This window comes from Falco punctatus (assembly GCF_963210335.1).
Source record: "Falco punctatus genome assembly, chromosome: 3".
NCBI lineage: Eukaryota > Metazoa > Chordata > Aves > Falconiformes > Falconidae > Falco > Falco punctatus.
In genome coordinates, this window is record NC_137582.1 from 81,667,363 (window position 1) to 81,681,776 (window position 14,414).

General features: G+C 38.3%; 1 long non-coding RNA gene across 1 annotated transcript in view; it reads right to left on the reverse strand.

Moving 5' to 3' along the window:
• LOC308060394 overlaps positions 1 to 14,414 on the reverse strand; it is a 46,182-nt gene continuing 31,768 nt past the window's right edge. The window contains exon 2 of the long non-coding RNA XR_013926704.1: positions 1 to 14,414. This exon is cut by the window's right edge and continues 23,873 nt beyond it. This is a non-coding gene — a long non-coding RNA (uncharacterized lncRNA).

Below are 14,414 nucleotides of genomic sequence, written 5' to 3' on the forward strand. Positions count from 1 at the left end.
AAAAAAAAAAAAAAAAAGAAGTTATTTTTTGTTTGAGACTGCTGACATATAATAGAAACACATTTCTTTACCAAATTTTGCCTCCCCTGTCTCTTTGATTTGCCTGTACTTCATGTTCTAGTAGTTCAAATAAGAGCTACAATGCATCTTTAGATCCCTTCAGTGTAACTAAAATGCTTAGAAAATAATTATTTCATTCTAACACAAGACATCCTCTAAATGACTGAAGCAAGATTGAGATTGACAAAAAGAACTCCAGATACAAATCTCCCTGGAATGGATGAGAAGCTAGATGAGATGCTTTAATCTTTTGCTTTAAGCTAGTTTTTTTGCAAAAGGCTAAGACTTCCACAAAAACATGGTAGTTCCTATGTCAATAAAGTAATAGAAATGCATGAGTCTTAGATAAGTAACTACGGAAAGATTTTTACTACAAAATCGATGTGCTTTTATATTTACACACTAATTCATTTTAATGGTAAGCTGAATATTAATATTGATACTTAATACTACTGATTAGCAATACTTCATGTATCAATTCATATACAAATGCATACATTAATTCTGCTACGTTATTGCTTAGAGTTGATACATAGGAAACAGCTAAACTAAACAGCAATGTCAAATATCAAGAACTTCACTCTTAGGAGAACTGTTATTAAGCAATTTCTTAGTCCCCTAAATCTCTGGGGTTTGTTCACTATGCAGGCTATAGCTGAGCTTCTTCATTTTGGTGAGTATCAATAAAAAAAAGCTAATTCCTCTTCAACATGTGCATGCTTCAGATTTAACCTTCAAATGCATGTGAATTAAGTCTCTTGTATTATTACCAGCAGATAAAGCCACGGGCCTAATAGCAGACTGTGTAGGAGTAAATTGCCTCTCCTCTGCTCTCTCCGAGGCTCTGGTCCTCCCCTTTGCTAAAAGCTGTGCCTTGTCTTCTCTAGCATGAGCTGTGATCTCTTAGGTGCTGGGTGTTTCACAGCAGTAGACTTTTCTGTTCTGAATTTTCAGAGCCTTGCTGACTGTGCTAATTGAAATCAATATGAGTCTACCTATTGACTCAAATGCTTGTCAGATGTTAGCATTCCTTCAGCTTATCAATGACTGGGTCCCATCTTGCATCAGGGCGGTTGTTTTTTTACATGCCCTGGTTGAGTTTTTAAATATCTTGCAAGTACATCTTGTGAACATAATCCTGAAAGATGTGCCACCTCCAGATAGCATTTTGATCCCATTGAATGCAAAGACTTCCACTTTAATGAATAAAAACAAAAGGTGCAATAAACTTTTATTCCAAATAAGGAAATACAATAACTACAAGTACAGAATTATAATTACAGAGCCTCTAACTTAAAATGAGATACTTACCAAATAAACCGTTTTTCTGAATTACAAGGCTTTTAATATTAGCTTCTTAGTGAGCCACAAGGTCCAGAAAATTGTCTGTAAAACAGACTGACTGTATTATTCAATTGATGTGCCACGTCACTATGCAGGCAATCGTCGCAAACCCCAGCCTACTGCAAGGTCTGTCTCATGAGGGCAGCGGAGGTGAGGGCAGAAGCCTTTGGGATCTGCGCAGTCTCTGCCCCCCACCCCCCGGGGTGCTGCCACACCAGACTTTGGCTAATGGCATGCTTCCCCTGCTTCAGGATTCCCACCCCAATGAGATCTGACTATGTCTGTAAGGACACACGGTGAAGATGAAATTGCAGTAATGGAAGCAGAATAGTTTGACGTATGAAGGAAGAAAAGAATTTTGGATTTGCACACCCTGGTCATCCAGTCAAATCTTGAGAGGTTTTCAATTATTACAGTAGATTCTATTTTATTATAAAGAAGACAAATGCAACACAGTCAGTAAGAGCAGTATATGTTTGAACAAAGACTGGTCGCACCTTGCACTGGGCACAGGTGCCCAGGTGCTGGCCACAGGGAGCTGCAGGGGTGGCATGGCGGGGGCTGCCTTGTGCTGGGCACAGCTGGTTCCAGCTGCTGCAGCGGCCCCACAGCTGAGCCCCACAGCAGTGCTAGTGGTATCTCTGGGAAAACCCCTGAAAGAAGGGAGTAAGGCAAAAAAATATGTGAAAACCAGCCCTGCAGACACCCCAGAGAAAGCAGGAGGAGGTACTCCAGGGACCCCAGCAGACATTCCATTGCAGCCCCTGCAGAGACCCAGTGCAGCCAGCGTTTCCCCACAGTCCCTGGAAAGAGCCACACTGGAGCAGATATCCATACTGCAGCCTATGGAAGATGCCACACCACAATAAGTGGACAGACTCTGAAGGAACTGCAGGCCATGAAGGACCCACACTGGAGCAGGCTCACCCTGAAGGACTGCAGCCTGTGGGAAGGACCCATGCTGAAGCAGTTCATGAAGGACTGCAGCCTGGGAAGGACCCACAATGGAGCAGGGGGACAGTGTGAGGAGGAAGGACTGGCAGAAAGCAGCTATTATGGTCTGATCACAATCCTCCAGTCCCCATCTCCTGGCACCACTTGACAGGGAGGAGTTGGGATGGAAAGGGGTTGTTTTACTGTTTGCCTTTTTGTTTCTCATTACTAATTTTAATTAACTAATTTTCCCCAAATTGGGTCTGGTCTGCCCGTGAAGGTAATTGGTAAATTATCTCCCTGTCTTCATCTCCACCCACAAGCTTTCTCATTCCTGTTCTTCCCATTTTCTCCCTCCATCCCATTGTGGAGGGGGTGAGCAGCCAGGTGGGAGATTGGCTGTTAGCAAAGGCTAACCCACCACACATTCCTTTACATGAACCGTCAAGAAACAAAGGTATTCCTTCAAGAAAAAAAATAATGTAAAGGAAGAAATTGAAACTGTAAAGTATACACCAAGTAATAAGGAAGCCAAAAATCATCACTAATTTTTAAGCTTGTAAAATGGTAATAAATCTGCAAGGGATTTCCCATAGCTTTACATTAATCTGACAGGGTCTTCTCTGTCTCATAGGAATTTATGCTAATGCTGGTTTGTGGTTGGATTAAACAGGAACTAGCTTTAAGAGAAAAGTAAATTTCATTAAATTCAATCACTATTTTCTTCACAGCTCTAAGATAAAAAATCCTGATTTAATATAAATGAAGAAACTTTTTATGACATTGTTCAACAACAAAAACAAGAAACAAAAAAACTCAGAAAAGATTTATTAAATAATTGAAAGAGTAACTATTTATGCAGCTCTTAATAATTTATTTTTCACCGAAGTTAGAAATGTTTCTTTTGTGAAGTCGCCAAAATTTTATATTTTTTTCTTAGAAATAATAAGCCACGTTCTGGGGGGTTTGCCTGCATGTAAAACCTCATGGAAATCAAGGAAAGCTTTGCACAGCTACAGAAAAGTGAGCAAATTCAAAGACCATGTTCTTGCTTCAGCCTTACAGATAACTCAATGCATTGAAGAAGATAATTTTTTTTTCATTCAGATACATGATAATCTGGGGCTAGGGTCTGTGTTGAAAAGTGTATCTTATTCAAATGTAAAAAATTGGGCTTTCATCATCTATGTGAAAGGAACAAATTCTACCTCTTATTTTTCTGATGTTGTCTCAGGAACAGGAAGACATTTGTAATTGTTTGTGTATAAGTTTTTGCTTTTTCGAGCAATAACTCCAGCACTATAAATGCAGTCCAGCTCCCCTGACTGGAAGTATAGAAATCCAGCAGACTTTGTTGGGAGATGAACTGTTGTAGCAGCCTAACATTCGTATTTAATAAGATGGTCTCTGCTGTGTGTAGTAAATATGAAGTAGCTTATTGACTGTTATTGTGAACCAATGCTCGGGTGTGGGGGCACCCAGAAAGGCTATATGATTTTGTTGAAGTAAGACAAAATAAGAAGGTATTTCTTTTCAGTTTTATTACAGCTTTTAAGGTTCATGTTAGTCCCAGGGAACTCATGTTAAGCAAAAGAGAAATTTCTGTGTATCCTTCCCATTGAAACCATTATGTTCCTTCCAGCTATAACACTGAAAATGTTCTTTCTACATCACAAAGGGATATGAAAGGAAATTTTAATAAAAGGATGACCCTTTCAGTAAAAACATCTCTTTTCCCCATGTGCAGCATGTAACACCTGTTATAACCCTATAAAACAAATTATTCTGAATCACTTTGTATGGGAGAGTTACCTTGGGAACAAAATCGTGTGCCAGCTGTGTCACAGCCATCACTCAACAATTAGTTGAACTAGTCCTCAAGCAGAAACAATGTCACTTTATCTCACAGGTCAGAGATTTTAGGTCAAAAGAACACAGCTCTGTATTTAATTTTTTAATACTAAGTCAATCCACAGAAAGTTGCAGAGGTACTTATGGGAAAAACAAAGAGGAAATCTTATTCTGTGACATACATATTTAATAAACTGAAACTGACAAAAATGAAATATTGTACTTGTTTACTGAAAAGTATATTTTACTTTCAGTACTGATGAAACAGACTTTCCCTTAAAATGTTACCCAGCTACATGATTAATTGTGTAATAGTCTTATTCTTAAAACATAATAAGACAAAGGCAAGAGGCTTGCTTAGCTTTTGAGTAATCTGTATTTTGAAAAATAAATTTTAATTAATTCAAATGTTAATTAATTTAGGATTTTTTATTAGTAAAACAAATATTGCTAAGACAGCTGAAGCGGTGACTTCACAACATGACATTTGTTGTATTGACCTCAAACTTCTGAAAGCACTGTAGTTTTGCTAATTTACTTATAAAAAGAGCCTGAACAGGCAGCTCAGTAGCAAGGACTTCAGTTTTTCTGAAGGCTTACAGATCTATAACAATTAGCTGAAATTGACCCTTCCCATGTGAACCTTGATGTCTTGGCATGACTACACAATAGGGGTGCAGGGGGGAAGCTGCAATGACTTTTTTCCAACCCTAAGAACAGGGCAGCACTGACAGGAACAACCACTTGAATTTTTCAAGATAAAAAAAAAAAAAAAGCATCATGATGACAGCCCTAATGGTAATATCACCCATCCAATTATGAGTAACAAATTGCAGTAAATAGAGCCTGGACTCCTGGCCTGAACTTATTCTTAGAAATATTTTTTTACATTTTCATAAAATTGTAGGAAGAGTTATGCTAGAAGGGACCTCTGGAGGTCTTGCAGAGTCTCCTGATCCAAGCAGACCACAGTTGCTAGCTTTTGCTCTTAATCACTTTGGTAACATATCCTCCCCACCACTATGTTTTTTTGCAAATGACAAAATGGATCAATAAAGGTGGTGCAGCACAAAGTGGAGATGGGTACAAAACACAGGAGTGTGAATAAGAAAATAGGTAGCAGGCAAGTGTTAATCATTTAGCAACCCTGATGACAGAAGAGTGGAGCGTATGAAAACCTCCTAACCAGTTGGCCTCCTAGCAATCTTCTAACAGATGCATGACAACTACCTATGGGAAGCAGGACTTCTTTCATCTCTAGTTTCAGCTTTCCAATTTCAAGCAATGGTCTGGGGATGTGTCGTCACTGTCAGAGGTCACATTCTTCTTTAAATACAGCACTGCTAGTTCAGTGTAGGGCAGATACACCCACCATTCAGATCTGATTTTGACTCAGTGTGTATTATCTCAAATGAGGAAACTAGTCACCCGACGCATTTTATACTATTCTTTTGGGTTTCTGGAGGGGTTGGAAATATCAAAAGAGGCTTTTCCATGTGGAAAAGAAACAATCATTTGTTGTTCCTTTAAAATGAGGTTATTATGAAAAAGGTGATAATTTTTTTAAAAGCTGCAGGGCAGAATTGCAGTGATCATTATCAGATCTAATTGTTAATACAATCCTCTGTCTTTCTAAATATCTCTGGATCTGTATATCTGGGTGCTTAAGAAACATTCACATGTAAGATGGTATCCACAGTCTGTTGATTGATAGAAAATATTGCTAAATATCGCATATTATTTACAGTGAAAGAAGCAAATAATCTATTACCAAAGAGATAATTTTCTACTAAAAATCTACAACAAACTTAGGACTAGCTGAGGCTATAAGGGAGGGTTGGGAAAGGATTGTGACTCACATTAGCAAATGTTAAGAGTGAAGTATTCCTCTTAATGAAGGCCTTTTCTGTTTTTCCGGCAAAGGAAAAGACTTCCATTAAGATAAAAGCACAATTTGTGTGTCATTCTAACCTGAAAGAGTTAATATTGCTTTAAAAATCCTGGACATTTTGAAATATCTGACAGAGATGAAAGAAGTGACATGTAGAGGTAAATTTTTATCTGTGATGACCTGTCATGAAATGTATTGAGTACCAGCTGCTGTGAATTTAATTTCAAAGTTGTTTTTGACAGCATGTTCCAATTATATCCTTATTGAAAGGCTAGATTTTTGGTAGATTGACAAGTTTCCTTTTTATTTTTACCTTCTAATGAGCAAAACAATCTGTTACAGTATATTGATCCAGGTTATTTATTTCAGGATATTTAAAATATGGTCTGTTGTCCTTCTCTTCAGATACTTTTACCACCTGCGATACAGCAATAAATATACTTGCATTTGCAAAAATGGGGAGTTTGGGGGGAAGGTTGCTTTTAAGGATTTATTGCTTTTTTTGTGAAAGGAAACTGGTTTAAATAAGAGCTACGGGCTTGTTTTTGTTAGAGGGAGGATTATTGTGTTAGAATATATATTGACCAGACACTTTACCTAGGCACACTAAAGGTTTTCAGCACCCTCAGAAAACACAATAGACTACGCAGTCTGCTTAAATGTCATGGATTATGACTAATATTAGGATACCATCAGCATCTGTTGGCCTGGTTCTGAGCAGCACCTGAGGACCTGATTCAGAACATTACTGCTGAAGAGCCATCCCGTGACAGCGATCATAACATGTGCAGAGTGTGGGAGCAACAAAGCTGCCCACTGCACCCATTCAGTTTCAAAAGGGCTGCCATCAACAGAAGAGAACTCCGAGTGTAGCAAAAGGATGGGAGAAAACAGCCACAAGTAGTAGCAGGGGAAATTTTGACTAGGGTAAAGAAATGTTTACTAAAAGCAGGTTTAAGCACTGCCCAGGGAAGTAATAGAATCACCATCCTTGGAAGTTTTCAGAACCACTCAGGACAAGGCCTTGGCATATAATGTTTGGCCTGATCACTGATTTATTATTTCTGTACCATTTCCAGCTTAGCACAGGGAGTATCACGAAATTGTACCATGAATCCAATACAGAGATATGAAATTGTTGTAAAGCTTAAGACAGGAATGCTGCAACTGAAGCAGCATAAAACTTTCCAGAATAAAATACATGAGATCAAAATAAGAATGTAGTCCTGAGATAACAAAATAAAAATGTGCCAGATTTATGTGATTAATGGTTGTAACCAACGGAGTAGAGTTGATCTGGATAATTCAGCAATGGGGGTTGGGTCTCAACTGTGTTGATGTTAATTACATTATATTTTCATTTAGCTTGCTTTTTGTGTTAATTTAGTAGTGGCACAGGATATTAACACTATTAGAACTAAAGCAGTAACCTAATCAGCTGAATTAGATTATGGCCATAATATGAATTTCCACCTGTGTGAGCATTTGAATTGCCATTCTGTGGAACTCTCAAAAGCAGATTTCAAAAGTACAGCTGTGGCTTTTCAGACCACACATGAATATGTGCACATGCATGTGGAACATCATTAATACTCCAAGACTGTATTGCCTAACATTCTTGTCAGGAAGTATTTCTACAATAATTGTGCCCTCGCCTGTTTATATTGTAGTCTGTATGTTAAAAAGAGGATCACTCAACCTTTTTTTTCCTCTAAGCTTGTTCATAGAGTTTTACTTCACATTTTCAACAATCAAAAGATGGACAAAATAATGCAATCACTCTGTTAAGATAGCAAAGACTCTTGGACAGGCAGGAAGACCAAAACATTTGACATAAATAAGAAGTAAATTCTGTTTGCATGGTAAAACCACATTTTTTTTTTATTCCAATGGGATAACAGGTAGTCAATGTGCATTCAAACTTTAGTAATATATATCATAGATTAGATTTATTGATAATTCTGGAAAGCATGCAGTGTTTTCCATCTGCTCATGTAATGAGAAAGACAATCAGAAAAGCACAAGAACTTACCATATGCTTTGGTTCTGGGAAATGCTGAACACATCCAGCTCCCTTTTAAGTTTAGGATGGTTGGTCAGTGGTTAAAACCTTTGTACCATGGACAAGGAAATAACATTCAAGTTGATGCAAGAAGAAAATAGTAAAGTTTCATCTAATACAGCACCAGCACAACTGTTAAAATATATGAACTGTTACCCATATGTTCAAAAATTATTGGGAATGGATAAACTGCATAATATAATTTCCATATAAAATAAAAATAAGGGTGTTTTAAAAAAAAAAAAAAACTTGATATGTCTGAATATTTCTGACAGAAGCTTATGGTTGCTCAGCATTAAATAGTATATAGTAACTTCCCTGAATATGATACATGATTTTGTCATCAGTTACCCATCCTTTATTTACAGCTTTCAGCATTCAAAGATGAACGCATAAATCCCAGATTATATTTGTCTTTTATTATTCATTATTATAAGTGTCTTTATTTTGCTTTTTGAGAAAAAAATTCTACTGTTACTAAGCTTAGGCATTTTTTCTTCCTAAAAAGTAGTTCTTTTATTTTTGAAGAAGCAGAAGACTGTACACAGACCCCTATAAAAGGAGATGGGATATTGAGTATTATGCAGTTCAGTGCTTGAATGAAATGCACTGAAATTTAATTTGGTTAATTGAATCTATTGCTAGAAAGTAGTTAAATGACTCTAGACTGCTTCCAACAGCAACAAAAAGCATCTCTAGTTATACACTTCTTCAAATTCTGTCAAAGTTAAAATATGTCAGCCAATAGTATATCTCATATCTAGAAAAGTTTTCTGCACTACAATCTAAATTTATCTTATTTTAATTACATCTTCTTTATCTTTATTAATGCTTCTCTTTGTTGTTGTTGATGTGTTTTAACTACTTGCAGAATAAATTCACGGCTTTTAAATAAGATGGGTGGACTGTTATTGCTTTATTTTTTTCATGTATCTTTTCAGAAATGACATCATTTTAACCTTTCCGCTTTCAAATCTCTCCAGGATGTCAATGCTTGGTAACAAGAACAGCCCAACAAAATAACATCTAGAGTATAGTGTTGCTTAAAAATCACTTTAAAAGTGCCTATTCTTTTCCTGGTGTGTGACGTAGTTCCTCTTCATGTGCCAAACCAAACTTGGCACATCACACTGCACACCTTCCAACTTATTATCACTCCCTAGTGTCTTTCAGACTTCGTATTGCTGAAAGGAGAGGATATCTGTGCAAAAGTCGATTTAACCCTCTCTTCTTGTTGTTGTATTAAATAGTGTTGCATAGGATTGCATAAAAGTTTGGATGGAAAGGGTTCTCCAAGCAGGGCTAACTTCAAAGCTAAATTGCGCTGTTCAGCTTGTGCTGATGAGTTTGGAATATATTGAAGGATGAAGATAATATTACCTCTCCAGACAATCTCATCCCAGGCTAAGCTGGATTCCCTTTGAAGATTTTCTTCCTTATGCCCAACCAAAATGCTCCCTGTTGCAATTTGTCATCGATGGCCTTTCTGTAGGCACTCTGAGAAGACCCTAGCCACCCCCTTAGGTAAGGGAAGACTGCGTGAAGACTCCCTCCTTTGGGTCTTCAGTTCAGAATAACTTTGCAACCATGCAAATGATAAAACAGTTTTTACCTTTCAGACTGTTAGAAGAGCACTCTGGTAACTGACAATACAAAGACATGCACTATGAAACAATATGTAGGGATGTAAGATGTAATTAAACTGTATTTTTCGATTGTTTTAATTATATAAGTATATATATATATATACAAAGTATATGAATAGCTTTCATTTGTATTTCTTTATAATACATTCACCATTAGAATCAGCATGCATATATAGGAAACAAGACTTCCACTTTAGCAGCTTTACTTGTAGCATTTGTAGTATAGTAGTATTGCAAACCACTGTTGTACACCTGTGAGAGCTTCCTATTCCTTCTCTTTAGTTCTCACCACTTTCCTACCTTCCCAAGCCCTCTGTCTCATGAATATTTGCATATATGCCTTAAAATAAGATAGCTGAGTTCATCTTTATCCCATCAATAAACTAATCGGTAGTGAAATTCTTTTCTAGAAAAAAAATTCTAGAAAAAAACTTGTTTAAAAGTCCAGTACTATTCTGAGATCAGACTGTAATAGCTTTTCTTTCCACAAGAAGTGTCAGTGCTCTCCACTCATGGGAGGAGGAAGGCTCTGCTGAGAGGAAACTGCAAATCAGGGCTGACCTTTGTGAAAGACTAAATTTTTCCACAAAAAAAAATGGTAGCTCCAGCCAAAAATCATGTGACTCTGGCAGTATTTCTGCTTTTGCTTTTGCACTTTGCACCACTCTGTTTACTGAGCCCCTCCAAACAGACTTTGTTTATAGCTTGACAGCATGACCAAGCAAAAATCCTACTAAAGATTTTACATGCTACAGGATATTAGTTGCAGTCCTGATGGTCTATACCAAATGTTTATGTTGCTATACAGCAGTTTAGAAATGAATGCTTAGGTGACCAGATTTTATTGCTCTGAGCATTTTGTACCAATAAAACTTCATCCTTCAGTATATATAGCACACCAGACCAAAAACTGCATGCAGTGACAAAACTGGCAAAGACAATTTATAGGTTTTTATGAGGGTGTATTGCAACTGACACTGTAGCAGAGGAGAGGCAGAACACCTGAAATGATTCAGTTTTATTTAGTATGCTTCAGTGTTTTGTGTATTTCATCAGACAGGTGCTTACCTCCTTAGCACCACTTCTGGTGGTGCTCAGGGAAAAATATCCATCTGCAGGGGTAACTTGGAAAGGACTCCTGGGGTGCCAAAACGTGAATAGCAGTTGTTTGTGAACAGCCACTGTGCCTCATTGTAATTTTTACTCACTCAGTCAGGCAGCATTCTTTAGAAGTTGTTTTGTTGGTTTTTTTATATAGGCAACTCTCATTTGCAGACAGATTATAATAGTATTCTCTAAGCATCTTCTGCCTGCCACTGTCCTTAGTGGCTCTTTCCCTTATTTATAGCACCAGGTACCTTCCTCCCTCTGTCCCCCAAAAGGTAAAACATGCAAAGGAAAAAGATCCTGAGGAGAAAAAAAACCCAACAAATAAAACTAGCATGAGGGATAGAAAATGAAAGCAAAAGAAGGAAGAGAGAATCAAAAAAGTGAAGCCGGAGAAAGGGCAGAGGAGTAGAACATCCTTGTCCTAAAAATCTTCCATTCTTTTGACTTGGCTTTAATATTATTTATTGAGCTTGCCATCTGTTCGTGGATACCAATGAGTGCTTCTGCCAGCTCTAGGGCAACCCTACTAAAGACAGTTCTTCCTTGTTCCTACTAAATTGTAAAATTAATGGATCAAAGAGAAATTGTTGACTTCACAGATTCAAAGCACCATACAAACTATAGTTAATGTATTTTTGAAACATCTGTATGAATCACATACTCGTTAACTGTACCTGCTTCTGAAATGAGAAGAGCTAGCATTTTTCTAGGTCACAGGTAAAGTGAGAAGAGGCAAAAAGTCCATCATTCCTGGTAGGCGTTTTACCTGTCCAGAGCTCTACCAGTGGCACTCTGCATGCATGCATATTGTGCTTTCTCAGGATCAGCACCTATTCCTTGTCTTGCTCCCAGTAGTTCTGGTGTCTTACCTATGCAGCCATTCTTCTAGCCCTCTCAATCTCTTTCTGAATTGCCCCATTGTTTTTAATGTTGATTTGTTGTGGCAGCTTGGGGAACGGATAGTAGGCACAGCAACGGAGAGTAGGGAGATTGACCGTTCTGATTGACTGAGTTGCCACAGCAGCAGATAAGCGTTTACCTAGTTCTGCTGTGCTGCAGATAGGAGCATGTTTCGGGCAAGCAATTTCAGTAATTAAATTGAACTTATCTCTCTGAAAACAATACCCAAAGGGTTTCCCTGCGAAAAACCTAATAATGGGCTTACTACTTTCCTTCTGGCAACAGCTCACTCTGTGTCAGTAATTCTCTTCTCTCACGATGTATTATTGCAAGACAGAAAAATTCACCGAATGCACTGGGACAATGTGCAGTGATGTCCCATAGACAGGAAGAATGCATTGGTTCTTGGCACTGCAATGGGCAACTAAGGAGTGCATTCATCTGAACACTGACATGGTGTTATTTTTGGGAGAACCTATGTCTGCATCCAGAGACCTCATTTTACCTAATATAGAATACCTCCATGGACCTGCTAAGTGGAAGAATTTACGCTGAGATGAACTGCAATTATGAAGCTCTTTAGTGGGGAGCAGGCACCAAATCCTGTCTGATTTAGGTAAATCTATGCACCACTGTAGAAGGCAGAGTCTGAAGTTACTTGTTTCTCCACCACTTCTGCCAACACTTTCTAAAATAGACTGAGATGTTCCCCTCCTTGACACTAGCAATATTGAATTTGTTTAGGTATGTGTTCAAGTAAAATTATTTTTTTTAAATGACAGTTTGCCTGGCTCTTTTCACTAAAGTTTCTATGATAGACAATGGAATTTTTTTGTCAAGGCAAAAAACATACATGGAAAATACCCAGTGGGCAATGAAAACCCTTGTTTTAATTGTTTTATCTTGTAATGTTCTGCTGATTTTGTAATAAGAAAGTCCAAGAAATGTTGAGGAGATAGCTTCATTCTCCAATGTAAAACATTGTATTTATAAAGTTAGGGCTTCTCTCTGTGATGTGAGATACAAAATTTTTCTGCTTCCCATTTGGATTTGGTTTACCGTGTTGGGTACTTCTCCTGGACTTCTAAATTGTTTCACAGTTCAAGGGAAGAAGACATGCAATAAAGGGCCATTTCAATGGTAATAAAAATAGCATCTAATATGGAACAACATATTACAAGTCAAGACATCTGTTCACATTATTATGAGAGTCTCGGTCCAATTACATTAACTATAAATTATGCAAAAACAATTGCAATAAAAATGTGCACATTATTGTTTCTGAGCTTGAGGCTAAACTGAAGATTAGTTTTTTGTACATTCTGAATTCTGAAATTTCTGAGATGTCACAATCCAGACTTATTGCAATAACACACATAAGAAATTCTATTCAAAAGCAGGTTAAATGCAACTTTACCAACATATTTAGACCTTGGTTGGCCAGAAAAACCCAGTAAACACGTCTAGGGTTTAAATGCTATCTTTAAACAAGGGACGGTGCCACATCACACTGTCCTAGATATTTTTCCAGCATAATATTTATCCACTTATAAAATTTGCACTTGGTCTACATCCATGCAGGGATATGATTAGAGAAACGAAAGCCCATCTAGAACTCAGGCTGGCCACTGACATAAAAGATAACAAAAAATGTTTTTACACATACATTGGAAATAAAAGGAGGGCCAAGGATAATCTTCATCCTTTATTGGATGCAGTGGGAAACATTTCCACAAAGGATGAGGAAAAGGCTGAGGTACTCAATGCTTTCTTTGCCTCAGTCTTTAATAGCAAGACCAGCTTCCTCCTGGGTACTCAGCCCCCTGAGCTGGAAGACAGGGAGGAGAAAGAGCAGAACGAAGTCCCCACAGTCCAGGAAGAAAAGGTTAGTGACCTGCTGCTCCACTTGGACACGCACAAGTCTATGGGGCTGGATCAGATCCACCCAAGGGTACTGAGGGAGCTGGCAGAGCAGCTCACCAAGCCACTCTCCATCATTTATCAACAGTCCTGGCAAACTGGAGAGGTCCCAGAAGACTGGAGGTTAGGCAATGTGACGCCCATCTACAAGAAGGGCAGGAAGGAGGATCCAGGGAAATATAGGCCTGTCAGCCTGACCTCAGTGCTGGGGAAGGTTATGGAGCAGATCATCCTGAGCACCATCACATAGCACATGCAGGACAACTTGGGCATCAGGCCCAGACAGCATGGGTTTATGAAAGGCAGGTCCTGCTTGACAAACCTGATCTTCTACGACAAGATGACTCACCTAGTGGATGAAAGAAAGGCTGTGGATGCTGTCTACCTGGACCTTAATAAAGCCTTTTATGCTGTCTCCCACAGCATTCTCCAGGAGAAACTGTCTGCTCATGGCTTGGACAGGTGTACTCTATGCTGGGTAAGAAGCTGGCTGGACAGCAGAGCCTAAAGAGTGGTGGTGAATGGACGTAAATCCAGCTGGTGATTAGTCACAAGTGGTGTTCCCCAGGGCTCAGTACTGGGGCCAGTACTGTTTAATATCTTTATTGATGATCTGGACGAGAGGATTGAGTGCATTCTCAGTAACTTTGCAGATGACACCAAGTTGAGCAGGAGTGTTGATCTGCTTGAGTATAGC